At 39.8% G+C, this 9,342-nt stretch overlaps 1 pseudogene; it reads right to left on the bottom strand.

Moving 5' to 3' along the window:
- Positions 1-6,286: 6,286 nt before the first annotated feature.
- On the bottom strand, positions 6,287-7,402 carry LOC129639785 (protein farnesyltransferase/geranylgeranyltransferase type-1 subunit alpha-like; annotated as a pseudogene).
- Positions 7,403-9,342: the final 1,940 nt, after the last annotated feature.

The following is a 9,342-nucleotide window of genomic DNA, read 5'->3' as shown; positions in this document are numbered from 1 at the left end:
TGAATTTGCCTCATTCTTTCAAGAATATGTATGAAATGTTCTTATTTAGTTGCTAACTTGTGTCTGACCCTTTTGCAACCCTATGAACAGTAGCCCGCCAGGCTAACTCTGTCCATGGAATTTCCCAGGCAAGAATACTGGAGTGGGTTGCAGTTTCTTTCTCCAGGGAATCTTCCTGACCCAAGGATTGAACCTACTTCTCCTGTGTGGAAGGTGGATTTTTTATATTGCTGAGCCACTGGGGAAGCCCAGTTACCTGTGTGTGGGCGGGGAGCAATTAGGGGTGGAGAATTAGGAGACACCAAGTGTTGGCTGTAAGATAGGATCAAAGATGCATTGTACAACATAGGGAATACAGCCAATACTTTGTAATAACTGAAAATGGAAAGTAACCTTTAAAATTGTATAGAATATTTTTTCAATTGAAATACAATCTTCCTAAAAAGTTTAAAATAATAGAGTATAATTCTAAAAAATATATACAAAATAATATTGAAGGACGGGGGAAAAAAAAAACTTTTAAGTCCTTCTGTGGTAATTAATTTTACATGAAACTGAATGGTGGGTCAGATGAGGCTGATGGCATCATGAGCAGGAACAAAACCCTCAGATGATGTGTTTCAAGTGTTAAAACGACAATGTCAAGAGATAAAGTGCTTTTAGCTGTTACTTTTTGATCTCAGGTAAACCAGACAGAAATTCTCACTTGGAGCAGGAACGGAATGTGACCTTCATTCTTGTCCCAGTGCATCTGAACTCATGCACAAACTTAAGTTTTTTTTTTTGTTTGTTTCTTTTGTATATGTGGCCTCTAAGGAGTTTCTGAGAAATATAGAAGATACTCCCTTGAGATTAGACACAGAAGCCACTGGGCTAACAGTTGGCCATCACCTAGGAGAGCCAGCACTCACTCCATTCAAAGGGTAATTTAATCAAGCTGTCTTGAGTGTAATTTGGCAAGGGATTTGAGAGCTAAAGTTTTGGTCTGGTTGAAATTAATGTTAAAGTGGGGGAAGGGTTGCATGGGAGGTATAGAGGAGAAAAAAATAATTTTCCCTGTCCCCTTTTAAGTTCTTGGCTGAAACTTCCTTGTAATAAAAGGAGAGATTAATAGGGGGAAAACAAATTAATTTTGTATATATGGGAGCACCACAAAAAATGAGACTCAAAGAAGTAACTCGAGCAGGAAGCTTTTAGACAAATTTGTGAAGCATTGACATGACAAAGGCTTTGGACTAAGTGTAGTTAATGGCCAAGTAGTAACAATGTTTGTTTAGACTGTCTTTTTGGCTCTCAGTTCTCTGTCTCTACTGATACAGATGTCTTCTCTCCTCCTGGTAAGGGAGAGTACATTTCATATTGGAGATTTATCTCCTGCTTTCAGGGGGACAAAGAAGAGCCAACTATTTCTCAAGTACCTTCAATTCAAAATAACCAATATACCAAAGTGGAATTTTGAGGGTGAGATATTGTCATGCCCCTTATCCTGGTGGTTTTTTAAATTTTATTTATTTGTGCCAGATCTTAGTTGTGGCATGTGGGATCTTTTGATTGTTGCATATGGGATCTTTAATTGCAACATGTGAACTCTTAACTGCAGCATGCACAATTTAATTTCCTGACCAGGGATCAGACCCAGATCTTCTGTATGCCCTGGGATCACGGAGTCTTAGCCACTGGATCACCAGGGAAGGCTTCTGGTTGTGCTTTTTAATATTTCACTTACCCACAGTCAACTGTGGTCCTAAATATTAAAATATAAATTAAAAATTTCAGAAATACATGATGCACAAAATTTAAATTGCTTGCAGTTCTGAGTATTGTGATTAAATCTCATTCTGTCCTGCTCCATCCCTCCTGGGACAGGATTCCCTTTGTGCTGCATATTACTCCTTTTAGTCACTTAGTAGACTCCTAGACTGTTATCACATTGACTACTGAAGTTTCACAGTGCTCGTGTTCAAATAAGCCTTATTTTATTTAGTAGCCCAAAGTATAAGATTAGTGATGCTGGCGGGTTTGTGCTGGTTTGTGAGTTGAACTCTAGTATGGGCATGAATGGGAAGAAACATATATATATATGGTTTCAGTCATCTACTGTAAGTAACACACAGAGAAGAAGGACTAATATATTATGAAGCCCTACAAATGGTGACTGGGAGAGATGGAAGAGGTTCATCCTTGACACAATTCTAGGAAATTTCAGTTACATCTAGCTGGGAAGACAGTCCCACTGTCTGATTTGGTCTGATTTGACATACTATATCCCATAGCACTTTATGTTTTCTGAGAAAGCCTATACCTAGACAGTGCATACTCATACACACACATGCACAAAGACAGGTGGGGGGTTAGGATTTGCAGACAACTTAGTCACAGCAATAACTCTCATTCATCAAAGCCCTATGATATGCCAGGCACTGTGCCGTGTGTTTTGTATACTTCATACACATTACAAAAGTCTTATAAAACCAAATTCACATATGAAGATTCTCAGGCTCAAAGAGCCTGTGATTTTTTCTGATTTCATATGTCTAGCCTGTGACAGAGCTGCCCCTAGACCTCTTATCTGAATTCATCCAGAGCCGACTCTACTCCACTCTCCCCAGCCTGAGGCAGACCTTCTGCCTCTTACCTCTCTTCTCACTACCCCTTAGTGCCTCTCAGGATAAAGTAAGAAGAATGTAGTAGCCAGGAACTTAAAGCAGATTTAAAGAATAAAGATTGAAACAAGAAACACAATTTGAGGATTGTCTGTGCGCTTCATCTACCTAAGGTCTTCTATCCCAGCCCCTCAGAGGGTTCCTTGAGAGCCCACTCTGCCCAGAGGCTAGCATTTTATCAGCTCCTGTTCTCTCTGCAATACAGTGTCTATCCCCTGAGTCTTCTCCAGTGCACTTTGTTGTCCAAACTGAAAACTGACCTGCTGGCCAGTTTTTCAGCTCCTCTGTAAGCTATACCTGTTTCCAGTGGAACAAACAGGGCAAAATTCAACAGAACAAATGAAATACAGTTATAATGACTGCTCTGTTGTTCTTCTCTACTCATTCTATCACCCATATCATTTCCAGGTCAGTTTTTCTGTTTGTTTTAGAATACATCTATAATTTTATTACAAAACCATTCTTTTGGCATTAGTTGGTTACAGTGAGAGCAAGATGGCAAGTATGGCAGAGCAGCTCTAATGTAACAACTGCATTCCCTGCTTTCTGAACCGGAGGTAAGTTACTTATATCCTTTCAGTTCAGTTCAGTCCCTCAGTCATGTCCAACTCTTTGTGACCCAATGAATCACAGCACGCCACCCTTCCCTGTCCATCACCAACTCCCAGAGATCATGCAAACTCATGTCCATTGAGTCAGTGATGCCATCCAGCCATCTCATCCTCTGTCGTCCCCTTCTCCTCCTGCCCCCAATCCCTCCCAGCATCAGAGTCTTTTCCAATGAGTCAACTCTTCGCATGAGGTGGCCAAAGTATTGGAGTTTCAGCTTCAGCATCAGTCGCTCCAATCAACACCCAGGACTGATCTCCTTTAGGATGGACTGGTTTGATCTCCTTGCAGTCCAAGGGACTCTCAGGAGTCTTCTCCAACACCACAGTTCAAAAGCATCAATTCTTTGGCACTCAGCTTTCTTCACAGTCCAGCTCTCACATCCATACATGACCACTAGAAAAACCATAGCCTTGACTAGATGGACCTTTGTTGGCAAAGTAATGTCTCTGCTTTTGAATATGCTATCTAGGTTGGTCATAACTTTCCTTCTAAGGAGTAAGTGTCTTTTAATTTCATGGCTGCAATCACCATCTGCAGTGATTTTGGAGCCCCCCAAAATAAAGTATGACACTGTTTCCATTGTTTCCCCATCTATCTGCCATGAAGTGATGGGACCAGGTGCCATGATCTTTGTTTTCTGAATGTTAAGCTTTAAGCCAACTTTTTCACTCTCCTCTTTCACTTTCATCAAGAGGCTTTTTAGTTCCTCTTCACTTTCTGCCATAAGGGTGGTATCATCTGCATATCTGAGGTTATTGATATTTCTCCCGGCAATCTTGATTCCAGCTTGTGCTTCTTCCAGCCCAACATTTCTCATGTTGTACTCTGCATATAACTTAAATAAGCAGGGTTTACAATATACAGCTTTGACGTACTCCTTTTCCTATTTAGAACCAGTCTGTTGTTCTATGTCCAGTTCTAACTGTTAATTCCTGACCTGCATATAGGTTTCTCAAGAGGCAGATCAGGTGGTCTGGTATTCCCATCTCTTTCAGAATTTTCCACAGTTTATTGTGGTCCACATAGTCAAAGGCTTTGGTATAGTCAATAAAGCAGAAATAGATGTTCTGGAACTCTCTTGCTTTTTCAATGATCCAGCAGATGTTGGCAATTTGCTCTCTGGTTCCTCTGCCTTTTCTAAAACCAGCTGGAATATCTGGAAGTTCACGGTTCACGTACTGCTGAAGCCTGGCTTGGAGAATTTTGAGCAGTACTTTACTAGCGTGTGAGATGAGTGCAGTTGTGTGGTAGTTTGAACATTCTTTGGCATTGCCTTTCTTTGGGATTGGAATGAAAACTGACCTTTTCCAGTCCTGTGGTCACTGCTGAGTTTTCCAAATTTGCTGGCATATTGAGTGCAGCACTTGCACAGCATCATCTTTCAGGATTTGGAATAGCTCAACTGGAATTCCATCACCTCCACTAGCTTTGTTCGTAGTGATGCTTTCTAAGGCCCACTTGACTTCACATTCCAGGATGTCTGGCTCTAGGCGAGGGATCACACCATTATCTGGGTCATGAAGCTCTTTTTTGTACAGTTCTTCTGTGTATTCTTGCCACCTCTGCTTAATATCTTCTGCTTCTGTTAGGTCCATACCATTTCTGTCCTTTATTGAGCCCATCTTTGCATGAAATGTTCCCTTGGTATCTCTAATTTGCTTGAAGAGATCTCTAGTCTTTCCCATTCTGTTGTTTTCCTCTATTTCTTTGCATTGATTGCTGAAGAAGGCTTTCTTATCTCTTCTTGCTATTCTTTAGAACTCTGCATTCAGATGCTTATATCTTTCCTTTTCTCCTTTGCTTTTCACTTTTCTTTTCACAGCTATTTGTAAGGCCTCCCCAGACAGCCATTTTCCTTTTTTGCATTTCTTTTCCATGGGGATCGTCTTGATTCATGTCTCCTGTACAATGTCACGAACCTCTATCCATAGTTCATCAGGCACTCTGCCTATCAGATCTAGTCCCTTAAATCTATTTCTCACTTCAACTGTATAATCTTATGGGATTTGATTTAGGTCATATCTGAATGGTCTAGTGGTTTTTCCTACTTTCTTCAATTTAAGTCTGAATTTGGCAATAAGGTGTTCATGATCTGAGCCACAGTCAGCTCCTGGTCTTGTTTTTGGTGACTTTATAGGGCTTCTCCATCTTTGGCTACAAAGAATATCATAAATATTATATTGATTATAATATAATTATATTGATTATATTATATATATATTTATTATATATTGGTTATAATATATATTTTGGCTGCACCAAAATAATCAATTTTGGTGTTGACCATCTGGTGATGTCCATGTGTAGAGTCTTCTCTTGTGTTGTTGGAAGAGGGTGTTTGCTATGATCAGTGTGTTCTCTTGGCAAAACTCTGTTAGCCTTTGCCCTGCTTCATTCCGTACTCCAAGGCCAAATTTGCCTGTTACTCCAGGTGTTTCTTGACTTCCTACTTTTGCATTCCAGTCCCCTATAATGAAAAGGACATCTTTTTTGGGTGTTAGTTCTAAAAGGTCTTGTAGGTCTTCATAGAACCATTCAACCTCAGCCTCTTCAGCATTAATGGTTGGGCCATAGGCTTGGATTACCGTGATATTGAATGGTTTGCCTTGGAAACAAACAGAGATCATTCTGTCGTTTTTGAGATTGCTTATATCCTTTACATACCTGCAAATATTAACACTGCACATCCTGACACACAAATCATTTAGGGAGGAGTTGATGCTAAGCGGTTAGAGTAAATGTTGATAAGACTACAAAAGTTCCTTTATGGGACTTTCTGCTTCCTCTTCCTCCCCCAAATTCTCTGCTAAAAAAAAAAAAAAATGAAGTTACTTGTAACTAGTCTGAATAGCAGCAGCACCCAAGGAGCACATATTTAGTTCATGTTAAAAAGCAGACCTGTGTGCTGTGTGTTTTACACCACAGGCAAAAGAAATGATCGCTCTAGTTTTTAACTCCTTCATTAGAGTCTCAAAAAATAAAAGCGTCCCATCAAGTTCGTGAAGATGGTGTTATTGGTATACATTTGTAGGTGGGTCACTTTCTGTGCTGTGTTTGCTTTGAAGGGATCTTCCAATGCATTTCCAGTATTCCTTTCTTACAGTGTCCTTTTCTTTAGCTAGGATTTCACATAACACTAATGCTTTATTAAGAATGTCCTCCTTGTTGTCACCTTGGTTTTCTAGCATGTCTTCATAGATATCCATGAGAAACGCAATTAGGTAGGGGGAGCTGTGACTTGGTTGTAAGTCAAGTAGTTGATTTAACAGATAGGGGTATTTGGAAAGACCACGATCCTGCAAAATCCTTTTCAAATAATTCCACGCACTTTCATTATGTGGGACTAGTTTGATCATTTCCAAAGTGTACTGGACTTCTCTCTCCAATATAGCATGATCATTGTAGCCCACAGTGTTAAAAATTACAAAATATCTTTGGTTCCAGACAGAGTTATTTCTCATGTGCTCTTTGAGAAGTTGGTCTACATACGGCAGCTCATTATCCGAAAGTTTGAATTCCTGAATAACCCACTGTCTGGTGTTGCCAGGCGTGGTAATTCTTTGCATCCTGAGTAAGAATATCAGCAATAAATTCAAGCTCCTGTGATGGGTCTCTCAGCCATTCCACTAGCACTCGCCTACGATTCCAAACTTGACAGTTTTGGGGCTGCTTCTCAACTACTGCCGAGATGTAGTTCATTTCCTCATGTAGTTCCTTCTGGAGTGACTTTAAGAGAACTCTCCAGAAATGCCACACTGCGTAATTGGCTGAATTTAACTCAGTAGCATCTCTGGTTAATTTAAAAGCCCATTCCCTTCTCTTGTCATGCTGCAGGACAGCCCGGAAATAATCATAGATGTCCTGAAATTTCTCACTATAAATGATCTGGACCACTGGATTAGGGCCATCATTCTACGGCACTGGATCTATATCAGCCCATTCTGCCCTGTCCCTGTACAGGACATAGGTGGGTGAGTCCAGGTTCAGAAACCCATCGTCCATAGTGGACGCCGCCGCCTTTTCCTGCATCGGCTGGGAGGCGGAGGATGCGGCTGGGGCGGCGGCAGCTCCGGCTGACCCGGCTCCCCGCCCTGTGCAGCCTCCTCGACCCCGTGGGCAGACGCCATCTCTGCTCTGCCCTGAGCGGAATCCAGGTCAGTTTTGATGGATTAATTTTCTCTTAATATTATATTCTTCCTTCTCCCCAGTCCTGGTAATATTTGATTTAATGCCAGATGTTGTGAAATTGCAATTTTACCTAATTTACACTTTCCTGTAAGAAAGCTTTTTAAAAATTATTTTCTATTGATGTATGATGTAATATTCGTTTCAGGTTAACTATATACTGATTCAACCTTTACATGCACTGTAAAATGATCACCGCAGTAAGTCTAGTAACTCTCTCGTCCCATAAAAAGTTACTGTAATAGTGTGGACCAAATTCCTTATGCTATATAATACATCACCAGGGCTTACTTATTTTATAACTGGGAGTTTGTATCTCTTAATCCTCTTCACTTATTTTGCCTAACACCCCACCACCTCCATTTTGGCAACCACCCTTTTGTTCTCTGTATTTATGACCCTTTTTATTTTGTTTTTTTAGGTTACACGTATAAATGGAATCCTATATTTATCTTTCTCTGTCTCACAATTTCACTTAGCATAATACTCTTTAGATCCATCCATGTTATCCTAAATGGCAAGATTTCATTTTTTAATGATTGAATAATATTCTCTTGTGTATGCCACGTCATTTTTATCCATTTATCAATTAATGAGCGCTTAGGTTGCTCCCATATCTTGGCTATTGTAGATAATGCTGCAGTAAACATTGATGTGACTGTATCTTTTAGAATTACTGGTTGTGTTTTCTTCGGGTAGATAACCAGAAGTGAAATTGTTGAATGATACAATAGTTCTATTTTCAATTTTGGGGGAAATCTTCATACTTTTTCCCATAGTGGTTGTACCAATTTACAATTCCAACAAATGTCTGAAGTTTTCCTTTTTTTCACATACTCAGCAAGATTTGTTGTTTATTGTCTTTTTGATGATAGCCATTCTGACAAATGGGAGGTGGTTTTTTATTGTGGTTTTTAGTTGCATTTCTCTGATGAATAGCAATATTGAGCATTTTTTCATGTACCTATTAGCAATCTCCATGTCTTCTTTGGAAAAATGTCTATTTGGGTCCACTGCAAATCTTTCACTTGAATGTTGAATTGTGTGAGTTCTTTCTCAATCTTGAATAGTAACCCCATATCAGACATATTATTTGCAAATATCTTCTACCATTTAGTAGGTTTCCTTTTCATTTTGTTGATGATTTCCTTCTCTATGCAGATGCTTTTTAGTTTAATAGAGGAAAAGAATAGAATGGGAAAGACTAGAGATCTCTTTAAGAAAATTAGAGATACCAAGGGAACATTTCATGTAAAGATGGACACAATAAAGGACAGAAATGGTATGGACCTAAGAGAAGCAGAAGATATTGAGAAGAGGTAGCAAGAATACAAAAAAGATCTTCATGTCCCAGATAACCAGGATGGTGTGATCACTCACATAGAGCAGGAAATCCTGGAATGCTAAGTCAAGTGGGCCTTAGGAAGCATCACTACGAACAGAGCTAGTGGAGGTGATGGAATTGCAGGTGAGCTATTTCAAATCCTAAAAGATGATGTTGTGAAAGTACTTCACTCAATATGCCAGCAAATTTGGAAAACTTGGCAGTAGCCACAGGACTGGAAAAGGTCAGTTTTCATTCCAATCCCAAAGAAAGGCAATGCCAAAGAATGTTCAAACTACCACAGAATTACACTCAAAATTCTCCAAGCCCTGCTTCAACAGTGCATGAACCATGAACTTCCAGATATTCAAGCTGGATTTAGAAAAGGCAGAGGAACCAGAGATCAAATTGCCAACATCCATTGGATCATCAAAAAAGCAAGAGAGTTCCAGAAAAACATCTACTTCTGCTTTATTGACCATGCCAAAGCCTTTGACTGTGTTGATCACAGCAAACTATGGAAAATTCTGAAAGAGATGGGAATACCAGACTACCTGA

Source organism: Bubalus kerabau, chromosome X, assembly GCF_029407905.1.
Source record: "Bubalus kerabau isolate K-KA32 ecotype Philippines breed swamp buffalo chromosome X, PCC_UOA_SB_1v2, whole genome shotgun sequence".
NCBI lineage: Eukaryota > Metazoa > Chordata > Mammalia > Artiodactyla > Bovidae > Bubalus > Bubalus kerabau.
This window is presented reverse-complemented; position numbering and strand designations above follow the sequence as displayed.